This window comes from Nerophis lumbriciformis, linkage group LG01, assembly GCF_033978685.3.
Source record: "Nerophis lumbriciformis linkage group LG01, RoL_Nlum_v2.1, whole genome shotgun sequence".
NCBI lineage: Eukaryota > Metazoa > Chordata > Actinopteri > Syngnathiformes > Syngnathidae > Nerophis > Nerophis lumbriciformis.
The window spans coordinates 26,706,177-26,719,783 of NC_084548.2; positions in this window are offsets into that span (position 1 = coordinate 26,706,177).

Below are 13,607 nucleotides of genomic sequence, written 5' to 3' on the forward strand. Positions count from 1 at the left end.
CCGAAAGCTTATTTATCTATATGTGCTTTGCGATTAGCTGGCCACCAGTCTAGGGTTTACCCCGCCGCTCTCGCTGGGATAGGCTCCAGCTAACCCATGACCCTGAGGAGGATCAGCCGTATAGAATATGGATGTAGCTACTTTATAATGATCAATTTTTGTGTCTACTGGCTCCAAATCATTCCTTAAGTAATTTAGCAGCTTAATGTACATGCACACAAAAAAATGTCTCTCTCCCTTGTACATCATTCAGAATCAGAATCAGAAAACTTTATTGTGCCAGAGGAACGTTTGCCATGCGGTATAGTGTAATGCAGCTGCCATACAAACATACAAGGGCATAAAAGGTGCCATAAAAGGAACTGCACTTTTTTAAACATTTTTGCTAATTACTAATAATCCCTGTGTAAGACAAGAACACATATTTTTTCGTTGTTCATGCATTCTAAATCGTAATATGCTGCAATTATGAGGTGGCTTAAACTGCTGCTAATATAAGTACATTATTCAGCACATAAAACCCTCTGAAAAAACAAGCAAAACACGCCAACAATACCGTCACGGCCCAGGCGCACGTCAGTGCGCATTAATGTGTGCACTGCGCTGAGCACACTTCCAGAAGTGCGCCAGGCGCGTGTCAGTCCGGCGGCAGCAAGCGGCTGCAATCAATCACCAGCAATCAGCACACCTGTGGCTGATCAGAGGACCTGCCTTCATAAGCCTGCACAACCTGATATCCCGCGCCAGAACGTAGTCATCTGTTCCTGTACAGAAAGCCAACTAGTCAAACTCTATGCGCACTCTTTGCTCTCTGTGTTTTCTCTCCCGTTGTGTTCATTGTTTCGTATCCTCCTTGCCGTACCTGCAGCCTTCCCTCGTTCCCACGTTACGAGCTGTGTGTCTCGTGTTCCCGCGTTCCCTTTGCTTCCCTGGCTGCCTCTTGGATATCGAACTCCCGCTTGGACATGGACCTTCTACGCCTCTCTATGGCCCCGACTTCCTACCTGTCTCACGGACCTACGAGCCTGCTCTGCCCCTACTGGACCTCCGTCTCTCTCGCTCAACACTCACGGTAACACTCAACAGTTAATTCCCACACATAGTCACACACCACACACTTTTGGATTAGTTCACACACTCCATCCCCTTGTTTAGTAATATTATTATTGTATATATATATATATATATATATATATATATATATATATATATATATATATCGGTAGGAGGCCACGGGGAAGACCCAGGACACGTTGGGAAGACTATCTCTCCCGGCTGGCCTGGGAACGCCTCGTGATCCCCCGGGAGGAGCTGGACAAAGTGGCTGGGGAGAGGGAAGTCTGGGCTTCCCTGCTTAGGCTGCTGCCCCCGCGACCCGACCTCGGATAAGCGTAAGAAGATGGATGGATATATATATATATATATATATATATATATATATATATATATATATATATATATATATATACATATACATATATATATATATATATATATATATAAATAGAGTTAAACTACGCCCCTCCTGTCTGTGCCGCCTCCTCCTCCTGTACACGTGCGTTCTGGCCATATGATTAGGGACCAGACGGCACAGTGTCCTTAGTCCCCGCCCATTTCTCGACGGTTCCCTACTTGTTACCATGCGTTCTAGACACTGTGATTTGCCCCGACCAGGCGGAGTATCTCCCTCCAACTGTAAAAAAAATAAGATTATTGCACAGTTGAAGGCTGACTCGAACAAGGTGTTTGTTTGTCCATCCATCCATCTTCCTCCGCTTATCCGAGGTCGGGTCGCGGGGGCAGCAGCTTAAGCAGGGAAGCCCAGACTTCCCTCTCCCCAGCCACTTCGTCCACCTCTTCCTGTGGGACCCCGAGGCGTTCCCAGGCCAGCCGGGAGACATAGTCTTCCCAACGTGTCCTGGGTCTTCCCCGCGGCCTCCTACCGGTGGGACGTGCCCTAAACACCTCCCTAAGGAGGCGTTCGGGTGGCATCCTGACCAGATGCCCGAACCACCTCATCTGGCTCCTCTCGATGTGGAGGAGCAGCGGCTTTACTTTGAGCTCCTCCCGGATGGCAGAGCTTCTCACCCTATCTCTAAGGGAGAGCCCCGCCACCCGGCGGAGGAAACTCATTTCGGCCGCTTGTACCCGTGATCTTGTCCTTTCGGTCATAACCCAAAGCTCATGACCATAGGTGAGGATGGGAACGTAGATCGACCGGTAAATTGAGAGCTTTGCCTTCCGGCTCAGCTCCTTCTTCACCACAACGGATCGATACAGCGTCCGCATTACTGAAGACGCCGCACCGATCCGCCTGTCGATCTCACGATCCACTCTTCCCCCACTCGTGAACAAGACTCCGAGGTACTTGAACTCCTCCACTTGGGGCAAGATCTCCTCCCCAACCCAGAGATGGCACTCCACCCTTTTCCGGGCGAGAACCATGGACTCGGACTTGGAGGTGCTGATTCTCATCCCAGTCGCTTCACACTCAGCTGCGAACCGATCCAGTGAGAGCTGAAGATCCTGGCCAGATGAAGCCATCAGGACCACATCATCTGCAAAAAGCAGAGACCTAATCCTGCAGTCACCAAACCAGATCCCCTCAACGCCTTGACTGCGCCTAGAAATTCTGTCCATAAAAGTTATGAACAGAATCGGTGACAAAGGGCAGCCTTGGCGGAGTCCAACCCTCACTGGAAACGTGTCCGACTTACTACCGGCAATGCGGACCAAGCTCTGGCACTGATCATACAGGGAGCGGACTGCCACAATCAGACAGTCCGATACCCCGTACTCTCTGAGCACTCCCCACAGGACTTCCCGAGGGACACGGTCGAATGCCTTCTCCAAGTCCACAAAACACATGTAGACTGGTTGGGCAAACTCCCATGCACCCTCAAGGACCCTGCCGAGAGTATAGAGCTGGTCCACAGTTCCACGACCAGGACGAAAACCACACTGTTCCTCCTGAATCCGAGGTTCGACTATCCGGCGTAGCCTCCTCTCCAGTACACCTGAATAGACCTTACCGGGAAGGCTGAGGAGTGTGATCCCACGATAGTTAGAACACACCCTCCGGTTCCCCTTCTTAAAGAGAGGAACCACCACCCCGGTCTGCCAATCCAGAGGTACCGCCCCCAATGTCCACGCGATGCTGCAGAGTCTTGTCAACCAAGACAGCCCCACAGCATCCAGAGCCTTAAGGAACTCCGGGCGGATCTCATCTACCCCCGGGGCCTTGCCACCGAGGACTTTTTTAACTACTTCAGCAACCTCAGCCCCAGAAATAGGAGAGCCCACCACAGACTCCCCAGGCACTGCTTCCTCATAGGAAGACGTGTTGGTGGGATTGAGGAGGTCTTCGAAGTATTCCCTCCACCGATCCACAACATCCGCAGTCGAGGTCAGCAGAACACCATCCTCACCATACACGGTGTTGATAGTGCACTGCTTCCCCTTCCTGAGGCGGCGGATGGTGGACCAGAATTGCTTCGAAGCCGTCCGGAAGTCGTTTTCCATGGCCTCACCGAACTCCTCCCATGTCCGAGTTTTTGCCTCTGCGACCGCTGAAGCCGCACACCGCTTGGCCTGTCGGTACTTGTCCGCTGCCTCAGGAGTCCTATGAGCCAAAAGAACCCGATAGGACTCCTTCTTCAGCTTGACGGCATCCCTCACCGCCGGTGTCCACCAACGGGTTCTAGGATTACCGCCACGACAAGCACCAACTACCTTGCGGCCACAGCTCCAATCAGCCGCCTCGACAATAAAGGCGCGGAACATGGTCCATTCGGACTCAATGTCCAGCACCTCCCTCGTGACATGTTCAAAGTTCTTCCGGAGGTGGGAATTGAAACTCTCTCTGACAGGAGACTCTGCCAGACGTTCCCAGCAAACCCTCACAATGTGTTTGGGCCTGCCAGGTCTGTCCGGCATCCTCCCCCACCATCGCAGCCAACTCACCACCAGGTGGTGATCGGTAGAAAGCTCCGCCCCTCTCTTCACCCGAGTGTCCAAAACATGAGGCCGCAAATCCGATGACACAACTACAAAGTCGATCATGGAACTGCGGCCTAGGGTGTCCTGGTGCCAAGTGCACATATGGACACCCTTATGTTTGTTTGTATTAAATTAATTAATTACAGTGATGGAATAAGCATTTCTTACTGTTTTAACTAATTTTTAGGGCCAGGCTGGCACCATATAGGTTTAGTGTCAGGCTTGGTCAAAAATAGGACTCACATTCAGAGTAGGGGGCTTCACGGTGGCAGAGGGGTTAGTGCATCTGCCTCACAATACGAAGGTCCTGAGTAGTCTTGGGTTCAATCCCGGGCTCGGGATCTTTCTGTGTGGAGTTTGCATGTCCTCCCCGTGACTGCGTGGGTTCCCTCCGGGTACTCCGGCTTCCTCCCACCTCCAAAGACATGCACCTGGGGATAAGTTGATTGGCAACACTAAATTGGCCCTAGTGTGTGGATGTGAGTGTGAATGTTGTCTGTCTATCTGTGTTGGCCCTGCGATGAGGTGGCGACTTGTCCAGGGTGTACCCCGCCTTCCGCCCGATTGTAGCTGAGATAGGCTCCAGCGCCCCCCGCGACCCCAAAGGGAATAAGCGGTAGAAAATGGATGGATGGATTCAGAGTAGGGAACAATCCGGCAGGCTTTTATTTTGAATGCTACTTTTCACCTCCTGAGTCAGGGCAATATAACATCGGTTATAATCTGACAACTAGGTGAAAAAGGTTCCAAAAAAAAGGAACAACCGAAAATCACTCCGAAAGGAGGAAACAAAAAATATCAATAGCGAACTATACTTAGCAATAACAAAAAACGCTCCAAAAGGAGGGTGAAACAATGGGCTATAAAACTTCTACACTGTTTCTGATCTAGAAAAATAGTTAACAAAATGTGTCTCAAAAAATTTTGGAAAAATAAGAACTGTAAGAATAAACTGAAACTCACCACGTCTGCTGCAAAACTATATAACCAAAAATCACTCTGCTTAGGAGGAGAAAAGGAAACTCAAAATACCAACAAGGGAATTCAGGATCAGGATACTCAAAAGCGAGACGAGACTAGGCTTGGGCATGGTGCTAGAGATGAACGAGACAACGAGACATTCTGGCACAGAACAAAGGGAGGCGTGAGCTTATAAGACACATGAGGGTAATGAGGAACAGGTGGAAACAATCAGGGATCAGGGATGACGTCAGACTGATGACACAAAAGGAAGGGCAAGTGACCTGAAAAGAGAGGAGAGTTACTTTTCAAACTAAAACATGAAATTCACATGACAAAATGAAAACAAGACAAGACATCTTTCACCGCTGTGTGAATTTGAACACAATTATCAAAATTAAATTTTTGTAATAAATGTACATTTTTAAAAATGAGACGAAAACAAGGAAAATGGAGATGTCTGTTTTGTGATTGAAATATTCATACATTCAATGATAGCTAACGCTAAATAAACAAATCGCTATCATTAGCCCCAAGCTGATATATGATAGTTATATCATTACATCCAAGAAGCCGTAACATAACGGGAGGGATAACGCTTAAAATACATAAAATGCATTGGTTCAGTTGCAAACATCCCCTTAAGTAGACATGTATCAACTATTTGAATCCCACAAGAACCCAACCCACATGTGTCACTAACACTTAATTTGTTCTAAATCGTCCTTATACAGCTGTGTGCTGGACTGACTGTAAACATTTTAAAATGACAGAACCCCAGAACTGGCGTCTGCTGGATTGTATGCTTTGCAATAATTTATCATTCAAATTAAATACCGTATTTTTCGGACTATAAGTTGACTATAAGTGCGACTTATACTCAGGAGCGACTTATGTGTGAAATTATTAACACATTACCGTAAAATATCAAATAATATTATTTAGCTCATTCACGTAAGAGACTAGACGTATACGATTTCATGGGATTTAGCGATTAGGAGTGACAGATTGTTTGGTAAACGTATAGCATGTTCTATATGTTATAGTTATTTGAATGACTCTTACCATAATATGTTACGTTAACATACCAGGCACGTTCTCAGTTGGTTATTTATGCCTCATATAACGTACACTTATTCAGCCTGTTGTTTACTATTCTTTATTTATTTTAAATTGCCTTTCAAATGTCTATTCTTGGTGTTGGGTTATATCAAATAAATTTCCCCAAAAAATGCGACTTATACTCCAGTGCGACTTATATATGTTTTTTTTCCTTCTTTATTATTCATTTTCGGCCAGTGCGACTTATACTCCGGAGCGACTTATACTCCGAAAAATGCGGTAATAATTTCTCTGTTTTGTTTTACATTAAAGACGGTTGTCACACCAGTCTTTAAAGGAAGTGATCTCATCCACGTATACCGTATACAGAGGGAGAGTCACCTTTGACACAAAAACAGCTTCCACATAGACTTTCCAGCTTCATAAATCACATCGCAGGCACTAAATGATTACATTTACAGATCCTCTTCCATATTATAGCCGTTTTGACACTAAATTTTTCATTGCAAACAAATACACAATGCAGAATAGATTCTGCATATGCTGTGTGCTAAATGGATTGCACTCCCTATTTTTCTCATTTAAAAGACAAGTTTAATAGATCAGCACTATCATGTTTTATTAATGACCAGGCCCTATGAATACTACGATACAAATATACTATACAAGGGAAGAGTAGTAAATATATTGGATGAACACTTCCCGAGTTGATTTGTGTTCATACAAGTACAGTAGGATGATAGGATGAAAGCAGTTAAGTCATGTGTTGCTGTCATGGTAACACAAATAGTAGAGGAGTGACACAGGTAGCTAAAGTTAAAGGTCATCTTGACAAGTACACGCTTCTTTCAGCGCCTGAGTGTTTCATAAGAAACTGGCTTCAAAGGTCAAATTGTTATTTTATCTCCTCTACCGAGTATTTTTTAAATTTACGGTATGCTTTTTTCTTATTTATTTTTAATGGAACTTAGAAAAAGCTTGCTTTGATTCCCTCTTCCTTTTGTCATGTTGCAGCAGACTGCTTGGTGCTCTGTCCTATTATTCTAATCTTTTGGAAAAACTAAGTGCATCAAAAGTTTCCTCTGCAATGTCAAAATATTCTTAATAATATACACTTACAATACACTTCCATTTTTCTCAAATGTATCATCTAATTAATAAATAATTACTAATTTAAGTACCAAATAATAAAAAAAAAAATATTGAAATTTGGATTTAAAAAAATGTTTAAAACATAAAATACATGATGTAAATTATATGAATAAAAATATATTAGAATAAATACAGTGGCTCAATCCATTTTCGCCATTCTGCATTCGCGAAAAAATCATAGATTTTTGGTGAAAATATTTTTTCAATGTTTTATTTGATTTATTTAATAACCTGTTTTTTAACCTTACCTAGGAAAGCTGACAACAGTGCTTAACTTGAGGTATTTTCTTTTAAATTCATTACATTATTGTGGCATATCAAAATATATAACCAAAAGAGATTGAGTTTGAGTTTATTTCGAACATGCAAGCATACAACATGATGCATCACAATTTCCAGTATCTCTTTTCAACATGTTCGAAAAGGAGTAGGAAGAAGCAGAGCTTATTTAATCCTACCCCTTTTCTTTTACATAACAGTTGCTAAACCTTTTTGTTCTCTTCCTGTTCACAATTTATTCACAATATACTCCATAAGTAATCACAATAAACATAAATAAATAATAATAATTTAATAATAATAATTCGTGAAGTAAGTCATATTTCATATGATGAGATAAGTAAGATTATTTTGAGAATGAATGAATAAATGGATGGATGAAATAAATTGAGAATGTTTGTCATGGTTCTTGTTCTTTGTACTTTGTAAACACTTTAAGTTTGAAGAGTTTCTTGAAGTGGATCATATTAGTACATTGTTTGATTGCTTTGCTTAATCCATTCCATAATTGAATTCCACATACTGATATACTGAAGGTCTTAAGTGTTGTACGTGCATACAAATGTTTTAAATTACATTTTTCTCTAAGATTATATTTCTCCAGAGTGTCTGGAGAAAGTAAATTATAGTTTTTAATAGACTTGAACAGATGCAGTGTTGGCCATTTACTAAAATAAAACATCAGGTGCATAATATAAAATGCTGGAGTTAATGCATCAAAAAAACAGTAGGAACCATTAAGTACGTGTCTATGCACTAAATTAGTACGATTTCTCAGATAGTTCGGCTCTAAGTAAGCATCCTTCCATAGAAACACCTTAATCCGATTGTGTTCGGGTTTTGAAAAGTCGGAGTAACACACCTAAATTATGCGATTTAACATCAGATCTCTCAAGTGGGTGTGTGCCACCGGAGGGGACCCTTCGTATCGCGCATGTGCCAGTCTCAAAGCGCGGAATACAACCCAGAAGCAGATACCATTCAATAAAACATAGGCAACAACTGAAATGTAAATGAGAATTTTAATTTGCTTCACAAATAAAAAAAACCCTAACATTTTGAAGTGCATCGATTGGAGAAAAAAAGAAACACCGATTTATTAAGGAAATGGAGAACGTCGGCTTCATAAGGACTCCCAAGCGAAATGCGAATGAAATGAAAAGATACTGTATATTTTAAGGCAAATAGTAAAGCGTACACAAACCTCTTCTTGCTGCATTTGTGCACTGCAAACTTGACAGCAATTACTCTATATGCCCTCTATATGCCACACAACTGGCAAGCCTTTATGCAACAATAGCAACCGTCATCTGGAACAGTGGGGGCGGTATAGCTCGGTTGGGTGGGGCGGTATAGCTCGGTTGGTAGAGCGGCCGTGCCAGCAACTTGAGGGTTGCAGGTTCGATCCCCGCATCCGCCATCCTAGTTACTGACGTTGTGTCCTTGGGCAAGACACTTTACCCACCTGCTTCCAGTGCCACCCACACTGGTTTAAACTATGTAAAGCGCTTTGCTTTACATAGTTCAAAAGCGCTATATAAATATAATTGACTTCACTTCACTATCGGCCAGGGCACAAACTGTATTTTCCTTTGGATATAAAACTTCTTCCGTCAATCCACAGAGTTTGTTGAATGAACGCCGAGACATTCGAAAATTTTGGATCGATGGATTCTCCTTCCAAAAATTATTTCGAAACAACTCTTTCTCCTGCCGATCTTTCTTTTCTTCGGACCTGCATCTGCTCCGAGACATTCTTGGTAGTAGTGTCATGTTCGTAGCGCAATACAAGATCATTTATTGATGCTATCTGCCATTTAACATCAGCATAGCTATTAGAGACGGAATATTTGTAATTTTTGCCAATATTACGGCAGGCACACGGCTTATGAACAATAGTTGCATTAGAGAGTGTGCATGGACACTGGGACTTCACAGGAAGTTGTGAAAATACAAAAAAACAAACTATTTTAGAAATCCCACTAATTTAGTGCATGGAAACTTAGTGAGTTTCTCAGCAATAACTATTGAATGTTGAACTGGTAGATTGTTCTCTGCTTTAGATAACATACATAAAACAGACCCATTATTGCTGTAAATTAGAACATCAGGAACATTATTAGTCATCATTATAAAATAAAATGATGAAATAACATCAAGTAGAGCTGGGTGATATGGAAAAAAATGTATCACATAATATGTTTTCACTTACAGTAGGTCAATAATAAGATGTTAAACTTTGTAAAACATTTCCCCATAAAATGAAAAAAATATTTTTGCTGTGATTGGCATTCCTGACTGTCGATCACAGCTGTCTCCTACACGTTCATCAATGGGATCCTGCACTCCATCTTCAACCTGAGTCTGAAGCTAGAATGGATACCAGTGCTGTGGAAAACATCCTGCACAGTGCCGGTGCCCAAGAAGCTCATCCCATTGGGCTCTAATGACTTGAGACCTGTTGCTCTGACGTCCCAGGTCATGAAGGTCCTCGAGAGACTTGTGCTGGATCAGCTGAGACCACTGGTGGCTCCTTCCCTGGATCCTCTACAGTTTGCATATCAGCCCCATGTAGGAGTGGATGATGCTGTTATCTACCTGCTGCATCATGCTCACTCTCACCTGGATGGTGGGAGGGGCACTGTGAGGATCATGTTTTTTGATTTCTCCAGTGCCTTTACCACCATTCAGCCAATTCTGATGAGTGACAAGTTGCTCAGGATGGGTGTCAGTTCATCCATTGTCTCCTGGATCACTGATTACTGTCATGTCTGTGTAATCATGTTTTGTTTTAGTCATGTTTGTTTTGTTTAATTATTGGACTCTTTAGTTTCTGGCTTTTCACTCCCTTGTCTTGTTTCCATGGTTACCCATTAGTTTCACCTGTTCCACGTTTGGACTCATTGTGCACTCTTGTTTGTCACCATAGCAACCCATTAGTTTTCACCTGCCCTCACAACTCACGCACCTGTCTTTAGTCATGTCACTATTATTTAAGCTTCCAGTTGCCAGGCTGTCTGTCTGGCGACATCATACCCCTGTCACAATCTGTTTACCTCTGCACACTTCATACCACGTCCAAGTAAGTTTTTGTTTATTAATGCCACAGTTAGTGTTTTTGTTTCATTGTTCATAGTTTCTGCCTTTGTGCAAGTTTTGTGTTTATAGCCAAGTTTTGTACCTCCACTGTGAGCGCCTTTTGTTTGTTTATTTTTTTTGAGTGTTAAAATTAAATATGTCTTCACCTTCACGCCATGTCTGGTCCAAATCATTTGCACCACGGGAGAACAAACCACGCCATAGTCCAAGTCCTGACAATTACTTGTCTGTCAGGCCCCAGTTTGTGCGACTGGGGAGCTCCCTGTCGGATACTGTGGTCAGTGGTGTAGGTGCTCCACAGGGAACTGTCCTGTCTCCTTTCCTGTTCACCCTGTTCACCTCAGACTTCCAGTATAGTTCCAGGTCCTGCCACCTGCAGAAATACTCTGACGACTCTGCTGTGGTCGGGTGCATCAGAGAGGGACGGGAATTGGAGTACAGGACACTGATCGCTGACTTTGTGGAGTGGTCTCAGGCGAACCATCTGGTCCTTAATGTGGACAAGACCAAGGAGCTGGTCATCGACTTCAGGAAGAGAGTGACCCCGGTGGAGCCCATCAAGATCCAGGGAGGTGGCAGTAGTGGAGCAGTACAAGTACCTGGGAGTCCACTTGAACAGCAGACTGGACTGGAAGGACAACTGCAAAGCTGTTTACAAGAAGGGCATGAGCAGACTCTTTTTCCTGAGGAAGCTTAGGTCCTTTAATGTGTGCAGCAAGCTGTTGGAGATATTTTATCAGTCTGTTGTAGCCAGTGCCCTTTACTTTGCAGTGGTTTGTTGGGGGAGCAGCACCAGCAAAATGGACTCAAACCGGATTGATAAACTGATCCGGAAAGCCGGCCAAACTATTGGCACGCAGTTGGAGGCGTTTGTGTCAGTGAGGGACAGGAGGACACTGGACAAACTGCTCGCCATCATGGATAATCCTGCCCACCCACTCCACCTGACAATTGAGGGACAGCGGAGTTCATACTCCAACAGGCTCCTTCAACTTCCTTCCCGCACTGTGCGATTCAAGAACTCCTTCATTCCACACTCCATCCAGCTGTATAATCACTCGCCATACAGCAATAGATGACATCTGCCTATTACCCGACACCTGACATGTTAGCTACTTCTCTTTGTTTATAATGTTTATAATGTCTATTTTCTATTTCCTGCTGGATCTACTCTCTATTTTATGCTGCTGCTGTCACACATACCGTAATATTGTACATGGTCATTGGTATATATTGTATATATGTTGACATAATATAATGTATCTGTATATATATTATTCTGTACACATATTATGTATATATTCGTATATATGTTAGATTTTTTATCGCTATATTAGTCTATTTATACCTGCAGTGTACTTTCCATCCTTACACTTTCCATCATTGCAACTGAGCTACTGTGTTGAACAGTTTCCCTTGTGGATCATTAAAGTTTGTCCAAGTCTAAGTCTAAGTCTAAGTACAACATTATCTCATGTTTTAAACCTTATTTACAGAATTACTTATTAATGAATTACATAACTTGTTAACAGAACATAAAGTTATGCACTTGCAAGTGATGGTTTAATTTTGTCCAGCGGCCGGCATGTATTTCAATTTATTATGAACGATCTGTTCTCGATAATTTATCCTATATAACACCCATTATCTAAAGCTGCTAACATCACACACTTCACCTGATATTATCTCTGTGCTGGTAGTGTTGTTATCGCAAGTCAATCATAAGACAAGGCTAAGGTAACACACATACAAAGACAGTATATTTAAAGAGATTTAAAAAATTATTAATTAAATTAATTATTTACAGATCATAATTAATTAATCACAACATTTTTTCAATCACTTGATAGCACTAGTTAATGGATAAATACATTTTAGTAAAGCATGGAATGTACAGTATAATAGTACAGATCAGTGACGTGCGGTGAGGTTCATGACTGGTGAGGCACTGACTTCATCACAGTCAGATTTACAAACATATGAACCCTAAAGAGTATCTTATTCACCATTTGATTGGCAGCAGTTAACGGGTTATGTTTAAAAGCTCATACCAGCATTCTTCCCTGCTTGGCACTCAGCATCAAGGGTTGGAATTGGGGGTTAAATCACCAACAATTATTCCCGGGCGCGGCGCCGCTGCTGCCCACTGCTCCCCTCACATCCCAGGGGGTGATCAAGGGGATGGGTCAAATGCAGAGGACATATTTCACCACACCTAGTGTGTGTGACAGTCATTGGTACTTTAACTCATTGGCGTTGTTAGGCCTATTTTAGGAGGGCTCAAGCCCCCCTAAAATATTCTTAAGCCCCCCTAAATAATTTAGTGGTTTTTTGTTGTTTTTTTACAAATAAATGCCGACATATTCGTTATAAAGTGGCCCAAATATGAGTTTAAATAAATAATCATATAACCTGTTATTATTCACTCAGTTTCCCCCCACTTCGTAGCGTAAGGTAGAGAGCCCCTTTCGTGCATCGGTATCCAATCCATTCCACTTGTTCATATAGAAAATGCCCACATCACTCAAATTCCAGCCCGCATTTTCTCTGCGACCTTGCTTGCGGTCCTGCAGGTGTACGAAGCACATTATCTTCCTTTACAATGAGTGAAGCTGCACAAAACCTTGTGTGTGCAATTGTAAATCATTTATTTTTTAAGTTTTGTGTTTCTTGTAGAATCTATATAAAGTAATATACATAAGCCTATTGTTAAAATAATGAAAACACATCATAAATATATTTGTTTTATTGTATTGTTACATTAATAGCTGTTTTATTATTATAGGATGGCTTGTTAAACATTTAAAAGGATTTTCAGAGGGAGGAAAAGCCAAGACATTTAATATAAAATGTAAAATGAATAAATACATACAAAGAAAAAGAAAATATATGGTTAAAAGCCATCGTCCCGGGGAGCATTTCATTTCGTCCCGTGCATTTTTAAAAAATAATAATAATAACAATGAATAATTTCTAAGTCTTTGTTAGCCGTTTGTGAAGTTTTGTGCTTGTGCGTAACATTCGCTCGCATCCTGTGCATCTCCTGGGGGCAAAGC